The sequence below is a fragment of the Octopus bimaculoides genome, chromosome 2 (genome assembly GCF_046866305.1).
Source record: "Octopus bimaculoides isolate indiv1 chromosome 2, ASM4686630v1, whole genome shotgun sequence".
Lineage (NCBI taxonomy): Eukaryota > Metazoa > Mollusca > Cephalopoda > Octopoda > Octopodidae > Octopus > Octopus bimaculoides.
Window position 1 is genome coordinate 156,917,973 of NC_142929.1, and position 10,000 is coordinate 156,927,972.

At 34.9% G+C, this 10,000-nt stretch overlaps 1 protein-coding gene across 1 annotated transcript in view; it reads right to left on the minus strand.

Annotated features, from left to right (window-relative positions):
- Positions 1-10,000, minus strand: part of LOC106878236 (insulin-like peptide 7) — a 56,103-nt gene that overhangs the window by 16,549 nt on the left and 29,554 nt on the right. The gene's annotated exons all lie outside the window — the stretch shown is intronic.

The following is a 10,000-nucleotide window of genomic DNA, read 5'->3' on the forward strand; positions in this document are numbered from 1 at the left end:
GCTCTGATCCAGTCAATCTATGATCAAAAGTGTTCTGACCATGACTTTTCGTCTTTTTTTTCCTACATCAAGACTATATTACCTTAGAATAAGCTCCTTTTTTGTTTCAGAAAAAACCCCGTTAAGAGTGGACTTACTCGTTAGTAAGTACGATATCCATACTTTCAGTAAATAGAGTCAACAATAATAGTAAACTAACCCCCACACGACCCTTTTTCTTCCCTTCTAATACCAGTGGCCCATATTGGGTTTAGGCATTATACCTTTTCATGTCAGACGTAGCTGTGCATATTGCTTTTTCAGTTAAAAGACAACACCTTGTTAAATATTAACTCTTCCGTCTCTAAAATTGTTCAAATTTCTCAAATTTCTCTTTGAATCGTTTTAGAAAAGCCCGCGGCCTAATAATTTGAGTGCTCGAATAGTGATCATAAGGTCGTAGGTTCAATTCCTGGAGCGGGTAATAGGTTGTGTCCTTGAACAAGGAACTTCATTTCATGTTGCTCCAGTCTACTCAACTGTAGTTGAGTACGAGCCGAGAAATAGTGCAGCTCTCTTTAATTCCAGTTGTCACAATCTGGACGTATATCTGGGTTAAGACACAAGGAGCCGAGAGGATTTCTATGTCGGGTCGCAATTGCATAGAACCTAAACCAATATGGTACATGTAACTAAACCATACTCGTTGAGGGATGATGACCGGTAATATCTTGAATTAGTTTATCACATTACTCTTTTTACTCCTTACTCTTTTACTTGTTTCAGTCATTTGACTGCGGCCATGCTGGAGCACCGCCTTTAGTCGAGCAAATCGACCCCAGGACTTATTCTTTGTAAGCCTAGTACTTATTCTATCGGTCTCTTTTTGACGAACCGCTAAGTTACGGGGACGTAAACACACCAGCATCGGTTGTCAAGCGATGGTGGGGGGACAAACACAGACACACAAACACACACACACACATATACATACATTATTCATTTTTTAATAGTTTACATGTCTACGTGTTGAGATATGTTGGTGTAACTTATTCTATTGTGGAGGTGCAATGGCCCAGTGGTTAGGGTAGCGGACTCGCGGTCGGAGGATCGCGGTTTCGATTTCCAGACTGGGCGTTGTGTGTGTTTATTGAGCGAAAACACCTAAAAGCTCCACGAGGCTCTGGCAGGGAGTGGTGGCGACCCTTGTTGTACTCTTTCGTCATAATTTTCTCTCACTCTTTCTTCCTGTTTCTTGAGTAACGCTGCGATGGACTGGCGTTCCGTCCAGCTGGGTGGGGGGGACATATACGCCATAGAAACCGGGAAACCGGGTCCATGAGCCTGGCTAGGCTTTAAAAGGGCGCAAGAAAACTTATTCTATTAACTAAAGTTTACGACTTTTTAAACTCGCGGCATCAATTCTTTAAATAGCATATTTTAGTTTATAAATTAGCAAGGGACGGTACAAGTGACCTTTACAAACCCTCTCAAGATGGAGTAATTGATGCAGCTGATGTTTTATCTCAACAACATTCACAGGTTGAAACAAATTTAATAAGGGGATAGAACCGTTCGCGTGGTCAGAAGGTTTGCAACGGAGTGGACCTTAGTAAAGGCATCAAAAGGCTAAGCGGTCATGTTAAAGCAGGCGACGTGTTAAGTTTATTATCTAATTTCCTCTTATTCCTTATTAGTATGATTTCGAGTTAATTAGCGTTGAGTCTGACTTTACCATTTAAACACCCTAATGAGAAAAAGTAATAAATACTGTTTATCACATGACTTAGCAATAAGCAGAGACAATTGTTTAACTTACTTCTTTCTAATTTCATTTTTCCATTCAGACAGTAGGTCGTTAACTTAGAGTGTAACTTCAAGAAGAGATGGCAATTATAACAGCTTAAATGTTATGGTCAATACATTTCATTAAAGTTTTTTTTACGATGATGGAAAATGCTGACGAAGAAAAACTCATAGACAAAATTATTTAACAAACTTACTAAATATATTGATTTCAGTTACTTATAAGTTAGTATCACTGTTTTAATTGGATCAATGGATCATCATTATCACCCGCTCAAAAAAAAAACAATAGTAAATCGTAGCAATACTTCGTGAAACAGTGTAACGGAAATTGTTGACACTTGGGAGATGTATTGACAGTTTATCTTGTAGCTTACTTATTACTGATTCACTTAAGGGAATCTTCTACTCAAACGTATTTAAAAAGATTATTTAGTTGACAAGAACTTAGAGAAAAACAGAGTGTGTTAATGGGAGGAACGATTTCAAACTGACGTTTATTCTTTATTTCTTTACTGGTTTCAATTATTGGACACACACACGCACACACACATATACTTATATATATATATATATATATATATATATATATATATATATACTTTATAAAAAGCAGCAAAAATATCACAAAAATTGTTACTCAGAGTTTCACATTCCCGTTCGTCGGACAGTTTTGTTTAGAAAAACTGTCCGACGAACGGGAACGTGAAACTCTGAGTAACAATTTTTGTGATATTTTTGCTGCTTTTTGACAAAGCATATCACTCTACCTCTGGTATTCTTTACGTGAATTCGTGTGTTGAAGCATATTTTATTGTGTCTGGGGAGAGTCATTCTCTTTTAGTGCCTTATTATTTAACACACTCACCGGTTCGATCACTATTGAAAAGGTTGCAAGACGCAACGAAAATTTTAGAGAAAATATATAAGTAAATGAGTGGAAATCGATCTGGTGAGTGTGTTAAATAATAAGGCACTAAAAGAGAATGACTCTCCCCGGACACAATAATATATATATATATGAGTGTGTGTGTGTGTATGTATGTATGTATGTATGTATGTACATGCAACTGTAACATCCAACATATATTTTTATTTTTATTCTCTTATTTCCATTTATAATTCCTATATCTCTCCCTTTCCAAAATAACTTCTTATATTGAACTCTGCTGTTTCCCTCTATTTAACTCTCTCATATCGTCTCTGATGAAGGGATATTCCCCATATCCTTGAAACAGCTGTAAGATTACCTTTCTCTTCATATATGTCCTAGAAACTTCACACTGCCTTGGCTTTGTTGTCTCATTTTATTTAACGTGTGTGTGTCTTAAATAAAATTAGACAACTAATCCAAGGCAGTGTGAAATTTTTGCTCCATTCATCTAATTGAAGAAATGTACACACACGTGGAACCTTAAAGGACACAAAAATGTAAGCCTAAAGACTTAACGAACTTTTTTCATTTCTTTCCTTTTTTCTTTTTTTTTTCCTGTCTATATTCCTCCGTTAAATTCTAAATCATTCTGACGATGTTTGTTAAATGGAACGAGATAAATGCAAATTTACTTCAAAAATAACTAACTAAAACAGCTGTAGATGTTTTTTTAACTACAATAAAACTATGACCTTTTAATGCCAATGATCAACTTCTAATTACTAATTGTTGCTTCATTTCTTTTCTTATATATATATATATATATATATATATATATATATATATATATATACAAGAGTAAAAAAAAAGTGAGACAGAGACAGGCAGAAACAAGGAAAATGCCCCTTGCATTTGAATACTATGGAAATATCTTTTTTAAAATGTTCATTTAATTTTTTTCACAATTTAATTGTTTTCCATACTTAGGGTTGAAAAAGTCTCAATGACTGAAACCAGTACTAAAATGTTTTTTATGATTAAAATTATTTTAGCATTTTCTATCTTGACTTTATATATATATATACATTTGTATGTATGTATGTATGTATGTATGTATGTATATATACATACATATATATATGCATACATGTATACGTGTATATATATATGGTGTAGGTGCAGTATAACTGAATGGATAAGAAGTTCGTTTTACAACTACGAGGTCCTGATTTCAGTCCCATAACGTGGCATCTGGGGCAAATGTCAATTTCTTTAGGTTTCAATCGATTCATAGGAGGGTAACTGGGTCCACGAAAACGGTGTAGATGACAACTAGGGTGGGGATTATACCCATAATTCGAAAGGTGCAGCCTTGTCACACACAATGTCATGCTGATTCTGTGGAATACTCAGCCAATTGTGTGTTGGTTCGGTTGATCAAACAACTAAATCTCATCGTCGAACGAAGAAGAGTCATCCATCCATATATGGTCATGGATCTTTCACTTCTGATGGAATCGTAGAAGTTTCACACGTGACATACGGTGAATCTTGAGCGTTTTAAACCTGGCAGAGCTCATCCCCCACGAAGTTTGAACACAGCTGATTTCTTTCAGAGAGAGAAAAGAATCGAACACAGCACTTGACCTCGAAAGATTGAAAAGCAAACTTGACCTCGAAAGATTGAAAAGCAAACTTGACCTCGAAAGATTGAAAAGCAAACTTGACCTCGAAAGATTGAAAAGCAAACTTGACCTCCAGACATACTGGATAATGTCACTCGAGCTTCATAATGTTTAAAATACAAAAGGCGAGATAGTTACGGCTGGATTACGTTTTTTTTTTTTTTGTGTGTGCTTCGCCAGGTCCGACCTGAAGTTAGACAATAACAATAACAATAACGACTATGCTCAGAAAATTTTCTGTCACCCAAACAACGTTTCCCTTTTTTCCCACAATGAAAATATTCTTGACACACCCACCAGTTTCATAAAACACGCCTACTAATTACATTTAAAAAAAAACGCCAATTAATGATACGAAGCTGCATCGAGTTAAATCACACATTTTAAAAACCAATGTTTATTGCTTGAGGTTTATATTTCTCGCTGTTTACCTAGTTTTCTCTCTCTCTCTCTCTCTCTCTCTCCCTATTTCTCTCTTACTCTCTCTCTCTCTCTCCCTTGCTTCTTCCTCACTCTAACTTTTCTATCTCTCTCTCTCTCTCTTTATCTCTCTCTGAATCGGTGATTCTTTCTCTCTCTTTTATCCATTCTTTGTTCAGTCTGAATGTCGCTTCTCTTTCCCTGCATCTCCATTTTTTTTCTGTATCCTTAATCTCTATCTCTATCTTTTATCACTTTTTTTTTCTGTCCTTATCATCTTCTTATTAGTCATTCCATTCAATTGACTGCCCCCTCTTTTCCCTCGTAACGTTTCATTTTCCAATAACGTTTTATCAGACTAAAGTCTGATAAAACGTTATCGTTTCATCTCTCTTCCTCATCTTTACATTATCTTCTTTCTCCACACTCACACACTCACACCCACTCATATTTTGTATTTCATTCACCCACACAATGCATTATCAGTCCTTATAGTAAAGAAACAAAATCTGTACAATATCTATTAATCTTGAGTTTGTTAATCTATAAATTCAATGCCAAGTCACTCCTAAACACTTAATCGTATTAAACACTTTTTATTTATCATTTCACTTTACTAATCTAAGTAAATTAGATATCCTGCTGATTTAAGATATCTTGATTTCTTAGATACATAAACTTGAATTAGATAACGTAATTTAGACAACTCTATGTAATTTAAGATATTTTAGCGTGAGTCAGGTATCTTAATGTTCGAAATCTTAACGTGATTTATATCATAACATGGATTAACCATTTTGACGTGAATTATGAACCTTAAAGTGAGTTTACTTAAGTTAGATATTTAACAGGGTTTAAGTATCTTGACTTCAATCAAATATCTTGAATATAATACTGATAACATAAGACAGACATCTCGTTATCAGATTAGATAATGGGGAAGTTAACGTAATTTTCATAAAGCAAGTGATATAATTTAAGTTAGCATAATTTGGGTAATGTAACTTGATTTAATATATTTTAACTTGATTTGGTTACCGAAACGGAATTTAGATATGAATGCGATATGTAAACGGGATTTAGATAACATGAGTTATATGCCTTAACATCATAAATAAAGCGTGGTTCAGATAGCTAGACATCATTTAGATAATGATAATTAGATGCCGTAACATGATTTAGATACCTTAACACGATTCAGATAATGTGAGTTAACTATTTAAGCATGATTTTAGTTATTGTGAATTAGATATTTTAACATGCTTTACATAAAGTGGAGTGGATATCTTAATGAATTATAGATAACAGGTATTGGATATTTTAATATCATTTAGATAGCCTGAAGTAACTTAAATAACGGGAATTAGATATCTTAACGCAATACGCGTAATGTGAATTTTTTTACCTTAACGTGAGATACAGAACGATAATTAGATGTTGTTATATTTCGGGATGGTCATTTTTTTCTTGCCAGATAAACTCACGCACTAATTAGATAATTTAACGTTATTTAGATGAAATAGATAAGATTTTAGCATGATTTAAAATATGTGAGTAATTTACGTGAATTAAATAATGTAGTTTACATAACGTGAAACTTAGAAATATTTATGTGGTTTAAAGATAGTTAAGATATCTTAATGTGATTCAGATAACGTGAATTATGTATCTTAATGGGATTTAAATAACGTGAGTTGCATGACGTAATTTAGATAATACAGTTTAGGTTATCTTAAGGTGATTTGAATAACGTGATTTAGTTATATTAACATAATTTGCATAACGCGAATTAGATATCCTGACATGATTCAAATAACGTGACTTAAATACTATGAATTAGATATATCTTAACGTGATTTAAAATATTTTAAAGCGTTTAAGATATTTTAATGACTTAGGCAGGTTAACTGGAATTCTGAATTTTAATAAATCAAGAATAAAAATCACGTGCTAAATTAAACCCACGTGAAAACATGTCACGCTATACAACTGATGTTGTTTAATGCCAGTCAGCCTTTATACAGCAAACCTAGGATCAAAGATTGTCACGTGTTTTTTTTTTCTCAAGAATATTAGACCCAGGATTACACTAACTAATATGTAATTCTCCTAAACGTGTGGTTTGAGGGTGAATTGACTGCCATTTTTTGTAAGCATTCCAGAGAAGGGAGAAACAGGAGTAAGGAGTTGCATGCTTTTCCCCGAAGGTATTGAATATGTAAAATGAGTTCCAAGAGGTATTCGAACATACGTCGCCGGCTCTGTTCCTTGTGAATTTTTCACTTTACAACAGCATCCATTATGTTTGTTGCAAGATGATGATGATGATGATGATGATGATGCTGATAATGATGATGACAACGATGATGAGTGGGGTCTTGTTCTTGTTCTTGTTTAGCCTTAGTTTAGCCCTCTTCAAGCAAACTTATGGCCAAAATTATTCCAGAAATTGGTCACTATATCTTTTTGTACAATCAGTGTTATATTGCTTAGTATGTCTATGTTCTGTTCCTTTTTTAAAACGGCATGTGGCTGGTATTTCGAAAGGCCACGTTGAGATATCATTGCCCTCGTAATATTGATTTCTTGAATTGTTTCAAAAGCATAGCTAGAAAACAGTGCTATAGTGTTGTGATAGACCAACCGAGGAGCTTTCACGTGGGATCGATCTGCTAGAAACAACAGCTAAATGTCCTTCATATCATACCCGACAATTTTAGAAATGAATACGTTGAAAAGAATATAACCTGGGTCCTCTACAAAGAGAAAAATGATTATAAGTCTGGTCGAGCAGGTTTGAACTACGGCTAACCAATACACTAATAACACGAACACACAAACATACACACACACACACACACACACACACACACACACACACACACACACACACACACACACACACACACACACACACACACACACACACACACACACACACACACTAACAAACAAGCAAACAGACGAACAAACGACCGAACGAACAAACATTTTACAGCACATTGCAAAGAAAACTCCTCCGATATAGCTAATTCCACCCAAGACAACCCATTACATTTGTCTCTCCAACTTTCATTACCCATACCCATATTGTGTGTTATCTCCAACCCTCTAGGCCCGCGCTAACTGCTACGTCCAATCTATTCTCTCTGGAACAACAAACTCCTGAATTTCTTTCTTGGATCATGGGTTTGCCACCGTCGATCTTCACTGATTTAAGCTGAGTATCTGCCTTATCAACCTGACTAGTTTAGGATAACATGCGAAGGTTATTAGCTGAACCCCTTCCTCCTGACTAAGCTATGAAAATAGATAAATATTTTATAACAAAAATTAATTCAAAGTCTCATTAGAGGACTTGAGGTTTAACACCGAGTTAACTCTGATCTGCAAACCTATGGTTAAAGTTGTTCAAACCATGACCATATAAGCTTTACGAAGTGGTATCAAATGTTATATTTAATAAAGAAAATAACTTATTTACCTAAGTTTTAACATCATCTCCTTCGAAATAGTCACCTTGCGCAACAATACAACGGTCACAGCATTCCTGCGACTTTTGGAATACGGGATGAAAGTTGTTTTCCGTAAGCGAGGCGAGGATCTTCTGCGGTTCGCTCTGGATCTCGACAACGATGTTAAAACGGCGACATTTGAGCAGTATTTTCTTTGTGAAGAATCCAATTCTTCACACTCCACAGACCTGGACGCTTTCGCCTAATGTCCTCCTTCAAACGCTTCAAAGCATGACAGTAGAACTCTCGATTGGCGGCTGGCCCTGGGGGACGAATTCTCGATGCACAATACCACATTCCCGGGGGTGATGCTCTTGGCAGGCCTTCCAGATCGTTCGTTGTCTTCTGGAGACGTTCTTCCTCTTTTCAAGCCACTCGAAACATTGCATACGACTCATTGCTTCGTCGCTGTAAGCTTGCCGAAGCATGTTCAATGTTTTTGTAGCAGACTTCCTAAGTTTAAGGCAAAATTTCACGTTGGCTCTTTGTTCCTGTCCATGATAAAATCGCAGACTACAGCAGACACGTGATCACAAAAACACAAATTTCACAAGTTACGAAGTAAACACAGCGATGTCACTCGGCACACTGTCTTATGAAGGTCGTTGCTAGCTCTCACTGCGCACGCAACTGTATGCTGTCATCTGTTGGTGCGCTACTGCACCTATATACATACACACACACACACACACACACACACACATATATATATATATATATATATATATATATATATATATATATATATATAAAATTAATTTACGAAGGTGTCATTAATTCTATTACTATTCAATGTAACTATTTTAAGAATGATAACAACAGAATCAACGACACAGGCGACAGCAGGCCAAATAATAGCATTAAATAGCCGAAGGATTAAAATTAATCAAAGGACATACCAAGTATGTCTACCTGCTTGAAATAACAGTCAAAACTCGTTATTAAATCGCCACCAAATTGTACGCAGCGCCGCATGGATACATCAAAGATAAAATAACAACAAACGGAAATCGTCAAAACAACAAGCCCGAAAAGGACGATAGCACAACAGCAGCAAACAGGACAAAACATGATTCACAGATCATTCGCAGCGAATTGCTTCTTCAGTCGAAGTTTGGAATGTCTACGTAGTTTCGCCCAATCTTCTCCGATATATATATATATATATATATATATATATATATATATATATATATATATATATATATATATATATATATATATATATATATATACAAAAATAAGAGGAATGACCAGCAAAAGTGGACTCCTATATGCTAGAAATAGATGCCGAATCATCCCTTATTAATAAATTGTATATATATATATATATATATATATATATATATATATATATATTGAAAAAAAAAGTCGTCAGAATTTTGGAATAACTTCTTTCATTTATTTTATACATATATTAGCGCTTTCGTTCGTCTTTCGAACTTGTCAAATATAACTGTGAAAATACAGAGATCTAGCTTATTTATATAAAAACAGGTGTTTTGGGGGGTTTTGTTTATAACCCTTATACATATTATATACACACATATTATAGAAAGGGTCGAAATCTCTATAACAGTTATTCGGGCATTTCGAGTTTAATTCAAATGTCAAATTCACTTGTAAAAACTGATATTTACATATATATTTTTTTAATGGTGGAGAATGGCAGAATCGGTGCCTCGAATACCCTGAGGTATTTCGTTCCGTTTAAGTTACAT